The sequence below is a fragment of the Phocoena phocoena genome, chromosome 2 (assembly GCF_963924675.1).
Source record: "Phocoena phocoena chromosome 2, mPhoPho1.1, whole genome shotgun sequence".
NCBI lineage: Eukaryota > Metazoa > Chordata > Mammalia > Artiodactyla > Phocoenidae > Phocoena > Phocoena phocoena.
The window spans coordinates 17,111,107-17,132,888 of record NC_089220.1 but is presented as its reverse complement, the minus strand read 5'-3'; the positions used below and the strand labels follow the sequence as shown (position 1 = coordinate 17,132,888).

Sequence of the window (21,782 nt, the reverse complement as noted above, 5' to 3'; positions counted from 1 at the left end):
TGCAATAGACAGTGGATAATAGAATGAATAGAATGAAGGAGGGAAACCAGGGAATGACTGAGAGTTCCATTTGCTCATCTCTGAATCAAATGCTTTGGAAAATTTAAACATTGTTTAGTCTTTGCCCACACATAGCACATGCTAATTCCTTCCCCAAGGGAGGAAACATAAGGTACAATCTAGTCACTGTATCTACTCAAAATCCAGGATCTCCTGAACTTGAACAGTCCTCTCCATGGGGTCTCACCAGGATTCCTTGTGCTCTGGCTCCCCACAAACTGAAAAGACCAAGTTTCCCCAACCACATACAGCATTATATATACAATATAGAAGAGGCATTATAAAGAGAAAGAATGGGAGACTTACTAATTGTTCTTTTGCAGCAGTTCTGAAATCCCACTGGGGGAATACTATGAAAGTCTTTGACCCCAGAAGAGGAGAAATAATCTTCATGGTCCTGGCTCTATTCTCTGGAAGTTCTGTCTTATCTATCATGCTCCATGGCAATGCCTGAAGCAGGAATAATGCTCTTTGAAGATACTGAATATCTTTAAAAACCAGCTTTCTGTACCTGGAAGTTCAGAGGACCAAAGTTTGTCATAAATCACAAAAAGTCAAATAATTTTCAGTTTGCCCCATGGTTTATTTGGCAAAATTACTCCTTCAGAAATGTTGTAGGCTTCTAATATATTTAATTTCAGTTATATATGTTAATAATCATACTTAACTTGTTACACATAGTCTCAAATGTACTTTATTTCTTTGTTTCCTCACCTCTATGCCCTAACTTTTAATTGTTACTAAATTGAAGCTACCAAGATTCAGTGGATGGAAAGGCTACACAATCAGTCATCTTTGCTGCAAACTGCATTTTCCATCTCTTGAGCTAAAATTCACATATAATTAAGTTTAACAGTATTATATGTACAATGTGATGATACTTACAAAATATGCAATTGTGTAACTAATGCCACAGCTATGACATAAATATTTCTGGCACACCAAAAAGTTTCCTCACATACCTTTGTAGTCAACCTCTGCTTTATGCCCAGCCCCAGGCAACTGCTGATATGCTTTCTGTTACTAGAGATTATTTTACTTTGTCTATAATTTCTTATAAAATGAATCATACAGTATGTGCTCTTTTGTATCTGGCTTCCTTTAATTAGCCTAGTGATTTTGAGATTCTTCCTTGATACCATATGTATCAGTAATTCATTCTATTTTTTGCTAAGTAGAATCTCATTATATGGATACATCATAATTTGTTTATTATCCTCTTGATGGCCATTTGTTTTTTTTCCAGTTTTTGGTTGTCATGCTGTATGACCTATGACCATTTGTGTGCAAAGTTTTACGGGAACATATTTTCATTTCTTTTTGATAAATATGGGAGTGATAAATATGGCACATACATGCTTGACTTTACAAGAAACTGCCAAAGTGATTGTATGATTTTACATTCCCACCAGCAATTTATGAGTTTCAGTTATTCTTTCCAACATGTGATTTTGTCAGTCTTTTTAATTTTAGCTATTCTGGAAAGTGTGCAGTGATTTTATTGCGATGTTTATTTCCTGTTAGTGATGATTATGCTATATGTTTTTTTATGTGTTTTATATATCTTCTTTTATCTTCGTCTATAAAATGTTTCTTCAAATATTTTGTCTCCCTGCTTGTTCTTATTGAGTTATAGATTTCTGCATATACAGTTTTGGGAAAAAGAATGTCCTTTGTCAAATTTTATATTGCAAATATTTTCTCCCAGTTGGTGACTTGCCTTTAAATTCCCATAAAAGTGTTCTTTGTCGAGCAGAAGTTTTGATTTAGTTAAGTCCAGTATATCAGTTTTGTCTTCTGTCGTCTGTGCTGTTTGTGTCCTATCAAAGTTATCATTGCCTTTCCCAAGGCTACAAAAATTTTCTCATATGACTTCTTCTAAAAATTTAATTATTTTAACTCTTACATTTAAGTCAATGATCCATTGTGAATCAACTTTTTTATGTATTCTGAAACCTAAAGGTAGCAATTCATTATTTTGCATATAGATGTCAATGGTTACTTTACTATTTTAACAAAAATATGAATATACTTCTTCCATTGAATAACCTTGGAATAAGGTTGAAATATCAATAATACATATTGATATTTTCTATTTATATGTCTATTTTTAGGATCTTCATTCTGTCCCATGTGTCCATCTATATGCCAACACCACCTTGTTTTGTTTACTTACGTTATATTGTCTTGATATGATGTATACTAAGTACTCCAAATTGGTTTTTATTTAAAAAAATTATTTCTGACATAGGGTTAATTTTCATTTCCACATAATTTTTTAAATAATCTTGTCTAAAAATTCTACCAAAAGCAAAAACAAAAACAAAAAATCCATCTTAGATTTTGATCAGGATTGCCCTGAGTCTATAGATCAATTTTGTGAGAACAAACATCTTAATACTATTTTGTCTTTCAATCCATGAATATGGTATATATTTCCACTTCTTTTGGTCTTAAGTTACCTGAGCAATGTTTTGTAGTTTTCAGTTCACATGTTTTGCTTATGTTTAATTAAATTTCAATGTGTAAGGTTTTTTTGTTTTTGTTTTCAGCTTCCTTTTCTTACCTTTAGTATAATATTGAATAGAAGTGATAAAGACAGCCATCTTTGCCTTTTTCCTGATCCTAAGAGGAAGGAAAGCATTCAGTCTTTTACCATGAACTGTAATGTTAGCTATAGGTATGTTTGTAAATGTCATTTGTCAATTTGGGGACCTGCCCCTTACCTTTATTTCTAGATTGTTTTTTTATGAGTATGTGTTGAATTTTGTAAGAAATTTATTGAGAGGATTATATAGTCTTTCTTCCTTAATTCCTTTCTCACTCTCTTTCTCCCTTCCTTCCTTCCTCCCTCCCTCCCTCCCTTCCTCTCTCCTTCCCTCCCTTCCTTCCTTCAGTTGTCCAGTTGTTTAAGGAAAAATAATAAATTGTTCTCTTATTACTTCACCTTTGCTGGAAAGGATTTTTTTCTTGTACATGGCTGTTTTAATATGATTTTTGTTACCCAAGGTTTTTTTCATCATATTAGCCCCCTGTTTAGGGGTCAGAAACAGTTAGCATTCCCATAGAGAGAGCATCTGAATTTCCAGACACTTGCAAAATGGTTAGTTCTTTCCTATATGTGTTTATTTTTTTCTTGTAATACAAAAAGGTTCAATAGTAGCCAGCAGACACTAATACCCTCATTCTTCTCAATCTTTTCCCCACAGCTGCCAGTACAGTAGACACGTGATTTTCCCCCAGGAAATTGCAGGCAAGAGTTTTACCAAATGTTTGCCATTATGTAATATGGATCATCATCTCTTCAGTCTCTGATAACAGCTTTATTACTTCTTGTTTCCTGTATGCTAAGCCTTTACCACATGGTTTAGATTTTTTGTTAAAAAGCATGTCTCTTGAGTTTATCCTAGGCATTGACACCCAGATGGCAGTGGGAAACAGAAATGAGCGAAAGAGAAGGCACACTAGGAGTGACACATCGATTCTATTTACATTCTACTGGGGAAAATTAGTCCCATGTCATACCTGTGTACAAGAGAGATTTATTTAACTTTGTAGTTAGAAAACAGAGAATAGATTTAATGAACTATTAGTCCATCTTTCATACAATGCTGTAACTTCTTTTCCTAAGGAAGTTACCCTGTAAATGCACACTGACATGGTCTTGTAAGGACTCATGACCAAGTCCTCCAGTATGTGGAGGAGGGTTAATGTCTAAATGTCAATTCACTAGACAAATACTAGAAAAGAAACTGACATTAGGAGAATTTGTGGACTTTGCTAAACCTTATCAGCTACAAAACTGCTGTTAGATTTGGGAATAGACTGAGGCTGTTTGACTGAAAAAGAACATAATTTCATATCAGTCTGAATCCGCCAAAATGGATACAATTCTCAGAGGTTTTGGATTCAATGTGTTACCTCGAGCAGCTGGGGATAGTAACAATTGTTTGGTTATAATTGTTCACTCATTTAGTATAATTGTCTCATACTAAATGTAGTTGAGATGTGAGCATTTTAAAAATAATGCTGGTGAAGTACGCCACATAATCAGGAGAGAGTGAAATGCTGGAGTGAATATGTCATTCATGACCCTCTCTATCCTTCATGAAATCCCAGCAGACCCAAGGTTGTGAGTAATACATCAGTGAAGGGAGCAGCAGCACATTTAAAATAGTGATTAGTGGCTGTATTTGTCATCTGAGATACTGATGCAAAATGTTATGGGTGAAGTGAGTCCATTGTTTTTAGGGGGATTGGAAGATTCCTGGAATGGCTGCACAGAAATGGAAGTACAAGGAGTTGCCATGGAAATCGGAAAGGTCTGACATGTTGGAATATTTAGCAGTTTAATTGATCTTTGGAATCTTCGAGCTCAGATATATAGGCAGTGTAATATATTTAATTATCATAGCTATAACAAAGTCTCAAGATTTATATAATTGCTAGCCTGCTCTAAGACATCATGATAGTGAGTTGCAACTCCTCACCAAATGGTCAAACTTGAGTAACTTCACAGATCTCAAGACATTTGAATGAAATAAGTCTGAGTACAGTTGAAGAAAGACCTTGTGAAGAATATCCACCATAAATATATGTCAATAATATTACTCTCAACTTTCTCTGAAGGGATTTGTAGCCATTTGCCACAGTTAACTGTACAAAGAGAAAATAGAATCACCCACATTATTATTCGTTCTTCATTTATTAGACATTGGTTCTGAGCTAACACCAAAACATAGAGACCCAGCACTTTCTTGTAGTTTACTGGTGAGAAATGGAACTAATGAATAACTGGTGAAAGTGTAATTTCATTCATTCATTATTTTGGTCTTTAATTTAACAAATAAACATGGAATGCCTAATATCTCTCTGGCTGTGTTTTGCGCCTAGGATACAGAGGTGAAAAAAAAAAAAAAAAAACAGGAAAAATGTATTCCCTGATAGCCTGGAGAAAAGAAAAAAAGAAACACCAGATGTAGACACAACAACTAAATTGTATTTTAAAATTCTATGAGTGAATTAAAATAGTACAGAAACATAGAGATACTGGCAATACTGTGAGTCAGGAAGGGGGATACAAATTTAATAAGGGTGATCAGGGTTAAAACATCAAGCAAAAACCTGAAGTATGTGTAGGAGCTACTCTTGTGGCTATCTACAGAGAATGAATTACAGGTAGAGTTGAGCCAATGCAAAGACTGTAAGATGAGACCTTCCCTAATGTGTACCAAGAAGAGTACAAAAGCCAATATGGCTGCATCAATACAGTTAAGGAAAGAATAGTAGGAGATGAGGTCTGATGACACTTGAATTTCTCAATAAGATAGAGAGCTTAGGAATGAGTTGATTTGAGTAAAGACATAATCTGACCAATGTTGCCATTGGATACCTCTGGCTGCTCTGTTATGCACAGACTTTGTGGGGTTAAAGTATAGAATCAGGGAAATCACTGAGGAGTTTATTGCAGTTAACCAGGTAAGAGATGATTGTGGTTTGGACTATGGTGGTGGCAGTGCAAGTGTTGAAATAGTTTCTATTTATCTTGAAGGTAAAGTTAATAGGATTTCTCAAAAGAGAGTCATCAAAGATGATACCAAAGTTTCTGATCTAATCAGATTGTAGGAGGGAGCTGCTATCATCCAAGACAGGAAATGCTGTGCTTGAAACTGGTTAGACAAGTTAAATTTGAAATGTTTTTGAATTATACAAATTATGATTTTCAGTAGTTGGATATATAAATCTGTAATTCAGGAGAGAAATCCAGAAGGAAGGATTTCATATGGGTTGTATTCAATGCCAAAAACCTGTGTGAAATTATAAAGGGAGTGAGTGTGACTAGTAAAGACAAGAGGCCCAAAAGATACTTGGACCTAGACTATTTCAAATTAAACTTCCTTTCTTTCCCTTTTCTTTAGTTCCTGTGTATATAAGTGGAAGAGGTATTAGCAAGTGGCAAAAATCTCTATATTGGATTCACCCATGGAAATAAGAACTGGTATGACAGGAAGGGCTGAATAGAAGACGCTGCAAAGTAGTGCCTGTTCCAAAACCAATGAATCAAAAGAAAAATCACATTTCAGCAGTGGCATGTCACACATTTTTTGGCTATGATCAAAACTTGAAAGATGCAGAAGTTGTGACTACCAACAAAATACTATTTAATGCTCCAATTTGGCCAATGCAGAAGACTTCGAAAAATGGCAGTGGGGTAGCATAAGCTTAACCAGGTAGTAATTCCAAATGTGGTGATTTTAGATGTTGGCTCAAATGAATATACAATCTCTAGTGCTTAGTATTGATATTTTAATAGAAAAATTAAGTTTTTCTTTTATCTCTAATTCAATAAATAGAAATAAAGGCCAGAAGTTTTTATCTCTGTAAGTCACCTCCTCTTTGCTATACCTCTTAGATAAATTCTCCAAATTTGCGCCATATTTTAGCCCACAGAGATCTTGATCATCACACCAAACTTCACCACATTTGTGACCTCATACTTACAGGGTATATAGAGAAAGAAAAAAGCAAATAGCATAGATGCTTTCTTGAGATGTGTCCATTATTGAAGATAGGGAGTAAATTCCATACAGCCAAGAATACTGGTTGATATAGATAAATATTTTGAGAGCTAGCTGGATCAATCAGTTTATAGATTAGATATGGCTTACTTATAAATAAATATAAATTTTGATGCAGATAAATAACTGAAGGTACTATGCTTGTTGCTATAGTAAAAGTACAAATAGGACATAATTTTTTTTTTTTTATTTCAATGACTCAGAACTTAGAACCCACAGTATCCTCAGACATATTCAGAACAACATTATGGATGTATTTCTTATATTAAAAAATAAATTCAGCTTGGAATTCAAAAGTGTTGACAGGCACAATCAACAAAAGACAATTATCTAGACATTGATGTAAAAGTTTTGAAACTTTAAAGACAAGTGAGCTGCCAGAAATAAAAGAATAAGAAATATAAAGATAAATAATATTTTATCTCAATGCCAAGCCCATGTGAAAGAATGTAGGGGAAACTAAATAAATATAGTTGAATTTAAATCAATATAACTTGGCCAAAATGGTTTTTTACTTTAAAAGAAGAAAGTGAATATATTTCAAATCTAGGAACAAGAATAATCTGTCAGCCAATAATCTCTATTGCAAAGCTCTAAGCAAGAGATAATTAAGAACTTAACAATATAAGTTATGGGAAGATAATTAGCTTTAAATGTTAGCATAGACTTAGGTTTGTTAAGCAAAATGTATTAATACAAATAAATCTATATAGTGTGACAACATACAAGCTTATCCTTCAAAACATTTTTAAGCAAGAGATAATAGCGGAAGATATATAGCTTTAGGAGATAGTGTTAAGCTACTTCTTCAGTCTTCCATAATGTGAATTAAAAGATTTACCTAGAAAAATATTAGTGAATAAATAAAACAATATAGTTATCACAAGTTATTTTAAAATATTTGTTAAAATATTGAGAATGACTAGATGATGTACTATAGCGTATTTTAAGAACTATACAGCTAGATAAAACTTTGAAAAAGAAAAACAAATTTGCTTACTGCAAATTAAATAACTAGTTTCATGTTCTGCATGTTCCATCTGCTTCTGGACCTATGTAATTATTCTAGTTCAAGGAAATAAATGTTTAATGTCATTAAATGCCAAATAAATTTATAAAAAGAAACAAGAACGACTAAAGGTAAATTTCTAACATTGCTTAGGATTTTATATATACATACACAACACACATAAGCATGTGTATGTATATATATATGTATACACACATATATATGCATACATGCAAATTATATACACACATATAACATGTATGTATATATAAGGTAACATGTAAATGACCTTAACCTCCCTATAGAAATATATGAATCATTGACTAGATTTTTAAAAATTCAAAAGTACTCTGTCTACAAGTAGAATACATCAATAGACTAGAAGCAAAAGAATAATCTAGACTTTACCAGGCTTGTGTGGATAACAGAATTAACAATAGTTAATGTATCTATCTCAAACAATATAGCATTGAAAAACCTTAAGGAAAATGGTAAGAAAAGCCATTTGAAATTGCAATTTGAAATTGCAATTTCAAATTAACTTATTGACCTGTATTATTAGATCAATATATTAAGGAAATGCAGTAGAGAGGGTGAGTCTGGACTATAACAGTGTATTGACCTGCTAACTCATAATAACATTATATTGGGAGAAACATGCTAGATGTAATAAAATAGGTTGAGTTCATAAATGATTGAACAACTGAACCCAAAAGGCTTTAATTAATGGATTGAAGTCAAAATTAAGGGAAGTTTTAAGAGACATCCCCAGAACACTTTTCTCTTCCCTGTTTGATGCAACAGTTCAAATAAGTTTAAAAATGTCATGCTTATCAAATTTGAAGAGCAGTAGCAGTAGTATGACAGAATCAGACTCCAAAAACCACTCATTTACTCAACATTATTTAAAAACTATATTTGATAGAATCACTCAAGCAAGATGGATTTTAATAAAATTCCTAATATATTATTACACTTGGGACGAAAAGGTCAAAAGTATAACTATAAGGCTTGTAAAAATGACTTAAAAGCTTATCTGAAAGAAGTGTTAAGCATTGTGGTTGACAATAAACTCAGTATCAGCCAACAGTGTCTACAGGAACCTGGAAACCTAATGTAAACATAGGCTGCACTTAAGAGCCAGAGTAGATTGAAGTGGCAAAGACATCAATTTTATGGGCTTATAAATAAATAAAGTCCAAGAATAATCAAGAAACATAATAAAATACTGTAAAAGTTACTAAAATAAATTTTAAAAGACAAAGGTCAATGGATTCCCTGAAGAATGCTTACAACTATTAAAAGAATAATCTCTGTATTCCATAGCTGTTCCAAACATATGTGTGTACATAAATTAGTAAAAAAATAGCCAAAATAACTCAGAAAAATGAGTGGCACACCATTCATGAATTTAGATACAGACTAAACATAATTTATACATTACATTAAAGTATAACTCAGTGGTTAAGTACTTTTAGTGAAGAAAGACATGTTTAGTATGTATAAATTTTCTGCACCACAATCAAGTAAAATAAATGTTTTATATATATATATATATATATATATATATATATATATATATATATATATATTTATATAATTCTGCTCTGATCTCCATTGACCTGGCTGGAAGAAATTCATCTCAGCAATGTTTTGGGGGTTTCTCTCCTTATAGAGTTGGTGGAGGAACAGAGACATAAGTTGTGAAGAACACTTTGAGACGTGTCTTCTGGGTTTTAGTTTCTCCTGATCGTGGCTCATGCGCTCATTGCCCAAACATCCACATTTCCTTTAAGTTCCGTTGTTTCACCACTTCCTGGTGAAGTTTTTGCAAGGATTTTTCAATGGTTCCCAAGAACTCAGTTTTAATTATCTGAACTGTATGTTCTTGCCTATCAAATTGCCATTGCTCTTAGATACCACGTGTTGAAGCAGACAATGGATCTGTCCCATTTAATGACATTCCTCTAAATCCAGTTATTTTCCTCTCAGGAAAAACTGAGACATTCCTTCAGTCCTTCCAATATTGGCCTAAATATGCCACTTTCTGGCTTAAAATCCTCTATTCTTGGCAATTTGGCATCATCATTCTATGACCCTATTTTTCAAATAAAGAAAAATACTTTGTGACATTTGCCTTCTCAGTACTTGGAAATTTTTCCTTCAGAATCTGCAACTCTACAGTTTTTATCAACAGGTAACTCTGCTTCCAAGATCTTAGAGAAAAACCCCAAAGACTTGATTTGGCAAACTTCTTAGGTGAGTAGTGGGTAAACTATCTATTAGCAAAGTGATCTTTAAATATATGTATATGTATAAATATACAAATTCAACCACATGATGATAACCATCAAGAAATGATTAACTTAATATGTCACATAAGATGTATGTATTTCACAGGTATTACACTATAATTTGATTGTCATTTGATATCATTCTACATCTGTTATACGGTAAAATACTGTAAAAGCCCCTGATATTTTTAAAGATGTATAAAACAAAAATATACATTACGAGAATAAGAAATCATTCTATTCAGTGAGTAAGTGCCAGTAATTCTTCTTAAAAACAAGATGTAGGTAATTGAGAACACAACCCTGTCATTCTTTTGGTATTGTATTGGGAATTCATGCAAAACCTATAATAGCAAAAAAAATAATAATAATAAAGTACAAAAATACAGTAGTATGAAACAAAGAATTAAAAACATTTTTGCAGATGATCACTGTATATAAGAATATCTAGGAAAATCAACAAAAATTACCAGAGGAAAAACTTTTAATTAAACTGCAGTGTACAAATAATGTCTATGTAGAAGAAGAATGACAATGATATCAAAGAAATTTGTATTCATTTCCTGTGGCTCCTATAACAAATTATAACAAACTTGATGACTTAAAGCAACAGAAGTTTTTTTCCTTTATTTCTGGAAGCCAGATATAGGAAATCAGTATTACTGATCCTAAATCAAGGTGTCAGCAGGGCCATATTCCCTCCAAAGGCTCTGGGGAGAATCTGCTCCTTGCCTCTTGTAGTTTCTGATGGCTGCTGGCATTCCTTTGCTTGTAGCCAAAACACTCCAAGTTCCTCTGTGGTCACATTAATTGCTCTTCTTCTGTCTATGTAGTAAAATCTCCTGATAATTTAAGTCCTCGTGGAATATTTCATAGAAATTGACAAATTGTTAGTAACATTAGAAAAGTATATTAATTTAGTCAATAATTAACACATTTTTAAAATTAATGAAATGAATTTTTAAAAATTAAAAATTTACCATGCCAGCTTTTAAAATACATGAAAAATTTTAATTACTGCTTCTTTTTTTTTTTTTTTTTTGCAGACTTGTGTTATTTTATTTTGCTCTTTCCAGTCTGAAGCTACTATGTATCATGGGCATTTAGAGTTCTACAAATGACACTTTCAAAAAATAAAAGACCAAGACACTCAGAGTGAGATATATGGTAGACACTAACCAGAGGTGAGGGGAGCTGGCAGGGGCGGGTCTCAGGTCAGGGGCCAGGTGGCTTCCACAGGGCTCCGGGCTGAGCACAACGCCCAGCTTCATCCTCCTGACACCAGGAGTCCAGTCAGGAGGGGAGAACTGATCACACCAGGGGCTCTGGCTGAGGCCGTGAGGGGCCCAGCACCACCAGGTGAGGACACAGGACTGGGGCTAGGGCACACCGGAGAGAGGGGGCCAATGAGAGCCCCCTGGTAAGGTGGGGACAGGCTCTGAATTTGGGGAGGTGCCCCACCTGCCCTACCACTAGTGGGCAGGCAGGGCACTGAGGCCCGGAGATGCCGTCTCAAGAGCTCCCCACAAGACCCCTTGAAGACCACTCATGGCTACAACCAGGCTTGCCTGGGGCTGCTGCAGCAATAACATTTCATTAAAAAAAATCCCAAAACCAAAAAACACTGATTTGGTCATTTTTCTGCTTCCAGTGAGGTCAGAGTGAAAGAAACGAGACTGTGGCCCCTGCACCACAGCAGGATGGGCAGCGGCCAGGCCCCAGCGGCCACCAAACCAGGCCTGCTCCATGCACAAGCGGCAGGAGCCAGCCGCCTCCTGTCCATCCGCAGGGATGGTGCACGAGGGGGACCTCCCACAGGCTTGGGGCAAGAGCTTGGCTCCTGGGAATTGGGGGAAGGGGGGCGCTCAGGAGGGGACAGGGGATTCCAGTTACACACCTGCCACTCCCAGGGGCTCGGGAAGGCCGCCCAGCCCTCCACTTCTCCTTGGCCTCTTCGGGGAAATAAGTCTCAGAGTCATCTGAGGTCAGAAGAAAGAAGTTCTAGCCTCTCTCAGGGCAGAGAAGAGAGGGCAGAGGGAACTGAAATCCCTCCAAGGACCGGGTCAGGGCCGCTGACCGGCCCGGGGGGAGGCCACATGGGACAACATGTGAGGGCACTGTTTTCTCTGGGTTTCCAGTTTGAAAGGTAAGGGGCTCTGGCCGCAGCAGAGCCCACCTGGAGAACAGTGAACAGGAGGGGTCTGGGCAGGGAGGAGAAGGGGAGGCAGGAGGCGGGACCTAGTACTCCCACAGTGTGTGTGATGTGGTCGAAGGTGTCAGCGCAGGCCCTCAGGGCCCCCGCGTGACTCTCCTTCAGGTAGTGCCTGCCCACCTTGATGACCAACTTGTTGTCACAGAACTCGAAGAGGAAGTCCACAGGGGTGTCGCTGCTCCTGGTGACCCAGGAGGCATTGCCCACCATCAAGTACTTGTCCGTGGAGTCTTTGATGTTGTAGGCGCCGTCTCCAAACTCCAGCGGGAAGACATCTTAGCTGGAGCGGTTGGCATCCAGGATACCCGTGACCTTGCGGCAGCCAATGAAGCCGTGGTCCCCACGGAACAGGATCATGAGGCTGTTGATCAGTTTCATGAAGAAGAGCTCTGAGTCCCCTGCTGTCTCCACCAAGGCAGCCAGGTGGCCATTCTTCTTGGCTGTCACAAACTTGCCATTGGACACACGCAGTATAATCCTCTGATCATGCCACTCGATGTCAAAGTAGCAACCAGTGTCCTTGGTGGAGGAGGTGGACTGCACACCCCGGGTGGCTGTCAGCAACCAGTAGTTGCCCGAGTGGGTGCGGAAGGCGCGCTTTTTGGTATAGCGGTCGATCTCCAGCTGGAAATTCTGTTGGTTGGTCTCTTCGTCCTGATTGGCCAGCAGGTCCATAGCCTGGCTCGTGGACATGTTCCTCTAGTCGGCCCCCTGTAGCATGACCTGGGCACAGCTCTGCTCCAGGGCGAAGAGCTCATCCTTCCCCACTTTGGTGCCCTTGCCCCGATGGTGCCTTGCAGTGGCGGAAAGCCACCTTGCCGGAGCAGAACTCGAGCGTGTAGCTGGTGGCGGGCTTGGGGTCCCAGTTGTAGCGCTGGTCCTGGAAGGCCAGCGTGATGAGCTAGTTGACGCCCCAGGGCACTTCGCGGTCCACTGCGATCTTGTCCGCCGGCCGCACGCTCAGGTGCGCGTAGCTCTTGCGGGCCACGCTGCAGTTGTTGACCTGCGGGTACGTGGCGATGTGCACGCTCCACTTCTGAGCCGGCGAAGCAGTCCGAGCGAAGCGCAACAGGCAGTCCTCAGTGCCACCAAAGTAGAGCCGGTGTCCTTCGGACTAAAGAGACCTGCAGCCGTCCTCGTCATGCGCCACGACGGAAAAGTGCTGGGCACCTCGTATTCGCAGGTTACGTTGCCATCCTTCTCTGCCGCCAGGTAGCTGCCCGCTGCCCAGCTCATCGGGCAGCTGCACCAGCATCCGCGTCTTCTTCAGGCTGCTGGCCCGCTGGTTCACCTTGGACCCGAACGTCTCGGCCGTCAGGTACTTGTTGCTGCAGTTAATGAGACCGAACTCGATCTGCGGGGCCTCGGCCGTGCAGTTGGCAGTCAAAGTGGCTGCGAACCCGAGGCCCGTGCAGCCAGGGAGGTCGGTGGCAGGTTCCTGCGGCAGCCCCCTGCTCCTTTGTCAGCTACCTCGGCCGTGTGCGTACCCTAAGCAGCGCTCTACAATCACCACAATTTTTTGACATAATATTAAAAAGAATAAAAATGTCCAGTGGAAAGAAAGCTAAAAATTGACTACATAAATTCCAACAATGATCAAAAAGGAGTACAGGGACTTCCCTGGTGGCACAGTGGTTGAGAGTCCACCTGCCGATGCAGGGGACACGGGTTCGTGCCCCGGTCTGGGAAGATCCCACATGCCGTGGAGCGGCTGGGCCCGTGAGCCATGGCTGCTGAGCCTGTGCGTCCGGAGCCTGAGCTCTGCAACGGGAGAGGCCACAACAGTGAGAGGCCTGCATACCGCAAAAAAAAAAAAAAAAAAAAAAAAAAAAGGAGTACAGAAATATGAGTCAGTATGTTTTCATGGGCTTTAAATCTGAGTTTAAATATTAATTAATTAATCTCTTCCTTCATTCCACAAGCTGAAATAAACTGCAAGGGATATACCTAAATAGAATCAACTTGTCGAATTAAAGAAAAACACAATGTAATATTTATTCCAGATCAAAAGAGGTTTGATCAGTGATGAGAAAAAGGAGAACGTTAAAGCTATGATGGATGGTTTAAGTATATCCTTCATAAAGTTCCATAGTAAAATTGTGCCAGGAATATTTTCAGATGCAAATAATAGAAAACCCCACCCAGAATGACTTAAGCAATAGCGGTGTTTAATTATCTTAAATAAAAGGAAGTCCGGAGATGGGCAATCTAGAGTTGATACAACTCAATAATTTTACCAAGGACATTCTTCTACTCTGTTGTCTGAAGCTGGTTACTTTTTTTGACTGTAGGCATATTGAAATGTGGTTTCCAGATGGCTGCAACACCTCCAGACATCATGGCTGTATTCAAAATAAATAATCATGGGAGATGCTGATAAAAATGGGTTTTTCCTCAGGTGGTTTTCTTTCTTTCTTTTTTTTTTTTTTTCCAACAAAAGAAGAAAAATAATTCCAAGAAGTTTTTTTCAGAAAACTTTATCTTAGTCTCAATAGTAAGAAATGGGTGATATGGCCACTGCTGGATGAAAAAGCGGATATCTGGCAAAGAAGAAAGTAGGCTTAGATAGTCATTACCAGTCTCTGGAGTTGTGCAAATAACAGACTGGCATGCTTCATCTGGGAAGAATAGGTAGTATGTCTACTGTTTAAGAACCAGACTGTGTGCAACTTAAACCTATAACATTAATGTAGTACCTGGTGGATAGTATATGATGATAAAATCATAAACTAACATGTGAATATAAGCAAACTCTATGATGCTGAAACACACCTATTAAATCAACAGAGGTAAGTTAAGATGGTGGTGTCCACCCATTCATTCATTTATTCATCCATTTAGCAGCTCAATACTGAGTGTTTATATCAGGCACTATGCTAAGTCCTAGGTATATATTAATGAGTGAAATAATCTTTGCCCTGGTAAAGCTGAAATTTAATGGTTGATCTAGAAAAAATTGTTTAAACTCTGGGAAATCAAGTGTACTTAAATATCACTGGTAGTATTTAAAATAAATTGTTGCAGTTTCCTCAGAGATAAATCTTGAAACTCTTAACATCTGTAAAACTATAGGGTCAATCCTGTGAATGTACTTCCATTTCTCAAAATTTATTTTTTTCTGAAATATCTGGCAATTTAATGAAACACTAGAAACAACCAGATACCTAATAGTAAGTGAACAGTTTATTAATCTGTGCTTTATTCATGCATTAAAATGCAATATGGCTATTGAAATGATGAGGTTTAGGGCAATAAGCTTATATAGAAATGTATGTATACAATAAGTGAAAAAGCAGATCAAATAAAAATATGTCAAAACTAAATAAAATCTTCCTTAGCATTCATAGATTTGAGAACTCCTCCTTCTTTTGCAATACCTAGGGAATGTCTCCTCGTCCTTAGTGGACAATTATCAATCTGCTGGGAAATCTTCCCTGATCCTTCCCCTACTCAATTAATTGATTTCTATCTTAGCACTAACAACCTTTTTAGTAATTCCTATTTTATATGTTATTGTGACATAGAATTAGTTATGCCTGCTTCTCTCGGAGTTGTCAACACCTCTTTAAAGGAAGAAGCAATCTGTCATTCATCTCTATATTGTTGAGACGTGAGACATGACATTTCATTCTTGTGTCCTCAATATCTACAAATATGTTTGTCACAGAGAAGGTGCTCAAAGAATGTTTGCTGAATGAAGCCAGCAAGTGCTCAATAAACACTGACTGAGTGAGTGGATGGATTCTCATAGAATTTCAGTCATATTGATGATCAAAATTGTATTCCAAATTGTTTAATAAAAATTCACGTTCACTAAATGCTTTTTTTCTGGAGAACATGTAACACTATTTTACATATGGGATGTTTTTACAATGTGAAATCTAATAAAATATGTATAGAACTTCGAAGTTCTATTATTTTATTTTATTTATTTATTTATTTTTGCGGTACACGGGCCTCTCACTGCTGTGGCCTCTCCCATTGCAGAGCACAGGCTCTGGACGCGCAGGCTCAGCGGCCATGTTTCACGGGCCCAGCCGCTCCGCGGCATGTGGGATCTTCCTGGACCGGGGCACGAACCTGTGTCCCCTGCATCGGCAAGCAGACTCACAACAACTGCGCCACCAGGGAAGCCCTGAAGATCTAGTTTTTAAATGGCAGCTCCCTATGGTTTAGTTAACTTACCTGAACCTTCATGTGTGGCCTACCGAACTCAATATTGCACCTGACTCAGCTTTGCTTGATTAAGCCTGCTACATAGTTGGCCAGACTGATACTGTTGATGTAGCTCATTATCCTTAAATAACTACATGAATTCTTCTCTAGTTTAAGATCCAAGATAACTGTACACTTGTTTTTTGTTTTGCATCTACATGAAAACAGAATGGGGGGGACCGTGGTTACATATACAGTGAAATCAGAGAAAAGTGTCTTACCCACTTTTATTATTTCCCTTTCAACAGATTGCCAAAAAAGTAGCATTCACTGATTTTATAATGTTACATACATTTCAAGAGGGTTATTTTATTTAAAAATACTGAAGGCAAAGTCTTCCGACTCTTCCACTTGAATTAACACCAGGCTTAAACAAAGGAAAGAGCACCGAATGAGTGGTTCAAATAAGAATGTGTACATACAAGTTCTGCCAGAGTGTCTGAATTTAACCTAAAATATCCTGGATCTCTATTCCAAAGTTTTAATTAAAGTGCCTGAGTATTTCTATTTTTTTCTTTCTTTTGTGGAGGTTTTAATATTTTATCCAATAAAGCCAGCTATCAAGATTGCTTTAAAAGCTCCTGACAAAGATAGACAGAAATAGAAGGTCTTTGATGTCAAATAAACAGTACTATTTTCATTACATGTGTTTCTACAAATCTCCATGAAAAATCAAGTTTGGGCTCCTTTTAAGAACAGGTGGTATCTTTGTGTGTGTGTGTGTATCCTGGTTGAGGGGATATGGGGGAGTGATATGAAAGGATACAATGCAAAAGAAAAGAATTCTATCTTCTTTCTCTTAGCCAAATAGTTTAGGTTTAACTGCCCTTGTTTTTGTTGGACCTGAATAGAAAAGTGAGGTATTTTAATCTTCTTTTTCAAAACATACAGTCTTATGGAAATTTAAGTCAACAGCTGTTCAACTGTCAAGTCACAAGCTAAATTCAAGTCTGAGAAAAGAAGAAAATCTGTTTAAATGAAAGCTTATTTGAATGAAGGCCATGGGTTTTAGCATTTGTGTTTGAAAAAAAAAATTAAATTGTTGCTAAAGTAAAGGACCTTTTGCTAGGATGACCTTTCTTTGTTGAAAATGTTGGAAAATCAATATTCAACATGAAATCAGAAACTGAAGTGTGTCAACTGTAGGATCGCCAGAAGGTTGAGGGAATTGAACACCATAAACTCATGAACTCTTCAAGGTCAGAGGTTTGACCTAACACGATTTCTAGTATATAGAAAGTGATCTAGAAAAATGCATGTTGGCATAGTGAAAAAAAGGAGCAGTCAAAGAAATCAAGTAGTCACTTTTTCCCCCATTTTCCAAAGGTCTCTTATAATTGAGTTCTACTTTAGAAAGATGAATGATAGTTGGCAGGATATATAGTTGTGTGAAAGATAGGCAATTGTATGAATGTTTTTTAACAGTTCAGAAAATTAAGATATAAGCTCTTGGTCAAGAGTGGGGATAGCCTGTCTCATTGTGATACTGATTAATGGGTTGATTTTTTTCTTCATATATGGTAAAAATCTGTGTACATATGTGTTGTGCTTGAAAAGGTATGATAATGTAATTTTTTCCCAAAGTAAACTCTCTGGCTGCAAGTCTCTGCCTCCTATAAATGTAATGACCTTGATGAAAAGATACTGATTTAAAGACCGGACATTAGATTTGCAGATGCAGAAAATCAATGGTATTAATATAATAAAACTTATTATGCTCTTACAATGATTCACACTAAAAAGACTTACGGAGGGCTAATATATAAATAAAATGGCAATGTATTAATTTATTATGGTGGTGGTTTCTCTAACTACCTTCATCCCAAATGTATGTCATATAGACAGAGTTGGAACCTATTGGGACTATAGTCATTCCTGTTGAAAAAGTCAAACTATCATGTCCCTACACTTAATAACACCATGCTCAAAGGGGTTCTCCATTCATCACTGGTCTCTTTTCTGTTTAAATTGATCAATGCCTCATGTGCAAGGCTTAGTGTTTTTTTTATCCTGTACTGTACATTGTTCTCCCCAGTGTTTCCTGGACTCAGCTCTCTACCACACCTTTACCTCCAAAATTTTCCCACCATAATCTCTAAAACTATCAATCTGGAATCATCAAAAAAGCCCTATCATTAGCATCTTCATTTCTTTGCCATAAGTGAAATTTGACTCTCAGCAGAAGATACCACTTTAACCTGCCCCCTTAAATGCTAGCTGCTTATTTTCCCACATCTGTACCCCTGGATAGTGAAGTAGTATTACTGTACTCTATACTCTCCTGTAGTAATGCTAGTAATAAGTCCTCTACTCTCTTGTAAAACTAGCACACACACGCACACCCACACCCTTCAACTCGTTTGAGATCCATGACACTTCACTATACATTTCTCACCACTTTGTTATTGCCATCATCAACAGAAACATCTAGTACACTCCCTGTTGTTTACCAAAGCTTTTGGTGACTGTCTCATTAACCTTTCCCCACCCAAATCCTGCCTTTATCATCCTTGGTAATACCAGTGTAACCATGGACTCTCTATCCTTAATGTCCTCATCTCTAAGACTTTTTCCTTAGCCCCCTATTTCTCACATTCTGAATTTTATTTAAATGTAGATTATTTCTACTATGTAATCACAAATTCAGGTATCACTCTCTTGGATTACAACCTGCTTTCCTAGCTATGGTTGTTTCTGGGCCTCAGTGAAAGTTGCAATTCATCGCCTTTCTAAATTCATATGATCCTTTAGGCATCTCAGTTCTGTTATCAGCATCCCTTTCCAGTCATAAAAAATTGCAGTAAATCTTACTCCAAGTTTCTTCCTGATGATTTCTTTACTGTATTGAAAGTGTTGGTTCTTTCCCACATTTTTCAAAACTGGAACTCAGCAATGCTTCCCAGACTTCCACAGACAAACCATTTTATCTCTTACTTCACAGAGAAAACATGATGATCTCTTCCTCAATTTCCCACTTCCATGCATAAAAAACTACTTACACCTGCCTCTATTTTGTCCTGCCTTCCTCTGCTGAAGCATATATATTGGAGGCCATTCCCTCATACATCCTCAGAAATCTTTTCTTATAGAGTTCCCCATTATCTTTTATATATTTAACAATACCCTCACAATCAGATCCTTTCATCTGCATCTTCATAAATATAATGCATATATATCTATACAAACATATACATATAAATTATATATATATTTTAATTGTTCCACTTTAATTTTGCTTTTTAATTTCATGGATTTTTTACTTTGATTTCTCCTAATATAAATATAATATTTATATTTAAATATAAAATTATGTGGCTCTCCTCTCACCTGCTGTTATTTAGCTTACTGAATATTAACTAAATTAAAATGCCTGAAAGTTTCTTTTTTAACCTGAGAATTAAACTTTTTTCTGTACTTTGAAGAAATCACAATTGTTGGTTTACAGATGAGAAGTTTCTTTACAAACTTCTAGAGACAGATTCTTCCGTTTATATGACATCTTGATATAAATTAAGATGTGTTATATATGACTGAAAAACTACTGTTAAAACAACAATCCTTTCTCTAGTGAATATATGTGAAACTGCCTCTTCTATTCATGATGGCATCTTGTCTTCCACAGTAGGAAATAACACTCAAACTTCTGCACTTTTCCTGCAGAAGTGTCCTGCTCATGCTGTATATATTTTCTTTGCACACTGGAAAAATTTTAACTAACAAAATAACTATACACATACACACATACATACATTTTTGTGTACATATGCATATATATAAATATACATGTGAATATTTGCCTATTGTTTGTATATATCTACAGATGTATTTATGGCACAGTAACAATGCATATAGTCTTTATGTGGTTCCCCTCTCACCTGCTGTGTAGAAGCAGCTGTTTATTTATGGATATCCTTTATCCATATTATGGATAAGCCTTTATTTATGGACTATCACCAGGGTTGTCCCCACGTGTGCATAGGAAAGCGTTCTCTCTCCTTTTGTGTAGCATTTACCACTTTTTTCTTCTCTTATTTGTCCCAGGGGAAGATGTTACCAGAAACAGGGCCCTGACTTCAGTAGTGAGTCAGTCATAACAGTTGATTTGCTGGCCCTGTAGTCTCTGTACCTTCTAGTCGAGACACTTCCTGATATCTGAGACAGGATGTTGATAACCTTGCTGTAGTATCAAATCCCATTATGCTACACGTGTTGGTGCCATTCTCCAATTCTGCACAAGCCACAGCCATTATCAGTACATACCAAATTATACCCTGGGTTGGCCCCAGAAATGAGAATTCTCATCCCCTGACTTTTTAACCCCTAAAATCCAGGATCACACATGGCCTCTCTTGGCATAGACTGGGATTCAAAGTGCCTACCATGTACCAAGCAGGGTGTTGATTTTGGAATAGAAGGATCATACAAGTAAATCCTAATCTGATAGATTTTATATTACACAGCATGGGAGAGAGGTGTGTGAACAGCTATTGTGGTCATGGCTCTAATGAAAAAATGTAGAAAGTGTTATAAAACACAAAGAAAGAGATATTTTATTTTGCATGAGCATTAAAGTTAGTCACAGAAGACAAAGCCTTTTAACTGGGTTTTTGATGACTAGAATAAGTTCACCCAAGAGAGATAAGGGAAAGAAACTCCAAGAACCAAATTGCATGAGCAAAGGGATAAGTCATCAATGTTCGTATTCAGAACAGAATGTTCTGACCTGTTGAGAATAGAGGTTAAAATCTCAAATATCCTTATGGCTAAGGAAATTTCTAAAGGCAAACCAGCTAGATGTTGGAATATAGAAAAGGACTATTCATAAAGAATATATGTAAAGGACTTGTGTAATCAGTCTGAGAAAGTAGCTTCTGATGTTCAACTCCACATAATTGTTGCCACGTTAGAATGATGGGTTGGCAAAAACAGATTTTTTTAATTTTAATAGAAAAACTGAAAAGATATGGATTTTTAATGTAAAATATTCCAGGTTTAAAATATTGGCAACTAATTACATTTAATTTAATTTATTAAAGTTTTATTTAATTTTCTTTAAATCATTTTTATTTAATTTTTTGTCTCTAAAAGCTGAAGGTTAAGACCATTTAGGCATTAGGTCTTCTTTGGGTTATCAGTTTACAACTTGAAGGTTAAAATATAAGTGTTGAGGAGATGTACTGTAAGATATTCATACTGGGTTAAATTTGTTGCTCTTAGCTTGAAAGTAATAGACCAATTGAGCACCATTCTCTTGCCCAATTCTTAAAGTGTTCCATCACCTTTCTTGGTAATCACCCCCTTTGCATTTCATGCAAAATATGCAAATTTAACAAGATCGGATTAAATCTTCTTTCCTCAAAATCCTTTTTCAACAGCTTCAACCCTCATTATTCACACGTTTCTGTGAACTCCAA

The 21,782-nt window shown here is 37.0% G+C and overlaps 1 pseudogene; it reads right to left on the bottom strand.

Annotated features, from left to right (window-relative positions):
• Positions 1–12,179: 12,179 nt before the first annotated feature.
• LOC136118337 (fascin pseudogene) lies at positions 12,180–20,615 on the bottom strand (annotated as a pseudogene).
• Positions 20,616–21,782: the final 1,167 nt, after the last annotated feature.